The sequence below is a fragment of the Solanum tuberosum genome, unplaced genomic scaffold, assembly GCF_000226075.1.
Source record: "Solanum tuberosum cultivar DM 1-3 516 R44 unplaced genomic scaffold, SolTub_3.0 scf00048, whole genome shotgun sequence".
Classification (NCBI taxonomy): Eukaryota; Viridiplantae; Streptophyta; class Magnoliopsida; order Solanales; family Solanaceae; genus Solanum; species Solanum tuberosum.
The window spans coordinates 263,165-264,020 of NW_006238976.1; positions in this window are offsets into that span (position 1 = coordinate 263,165).

Here is an 856-nt window from a genome sequence, read left to right on the forward strand (position 1 = left end):
AAAAACCAGAAACGACATCAAGCAGAAAACATTAACAACAAACCCATTTTCCTCTACTTTCCATTGACGACAACAAGATCTTTCTTCTCCATTTCCGGCCAGTTTCAAGCTGGAACAACATTAAGCAAATTACCCACCGTCGGAATCATTCAAACAGCCGTGAAACCGACCTGAAACAGCTCTCAAACACCACCCTCTCCACGCCAAAATCCAGTGGTAAAACCACACTTCAGCCCACCAGAACCCAGACCTCCATCATCCAAGCTAAAACAACCAGCAAATGACCACTAAACCACCAGTTCTCCGACCTCCAAACAACTAACCAACAAAACCCCGACCAAAACCCCATCGGAAAACAACTGAAGCACCGCTAACAGATCAAACCAACAACACAATTAGGTGAGAATCAAGGCTCGAAAACAACAGCCACAACTTCATATCCGGCTAGGCTCAGCAAGCAATATCATAGTTTTAGATCTGCCCGCAGGAAAGCAAAATCCGATGATTGAACGAGCTCCAAGCGCCGACCACACTAGCGTGCTAAATCTCTCAAATCTCCTTCATATCCTTCCTCTATCGAATGTGGGTTTAGGGTTCTAATTTGATATAAATGGGTCGGGTTCGGATTAAAAGAGAAAATTGGGCCATTTACTTGAAATTGGTAATTTTAGTTGATTTGGGTTTTCCATCCAATTGAGGGGTAAATTTGGTGAAATTAGTAACGGGAGGGGTAAAAATAACTTCATTTTAACGGCGAGGGCGTAGTCAAACAATAAACCAAAGTTGAGGGGTATTTTTGACCCTTTGCCCTCAATTGGATGAAAAATCCAAATCAACTAAAATTACCCAATTTCAA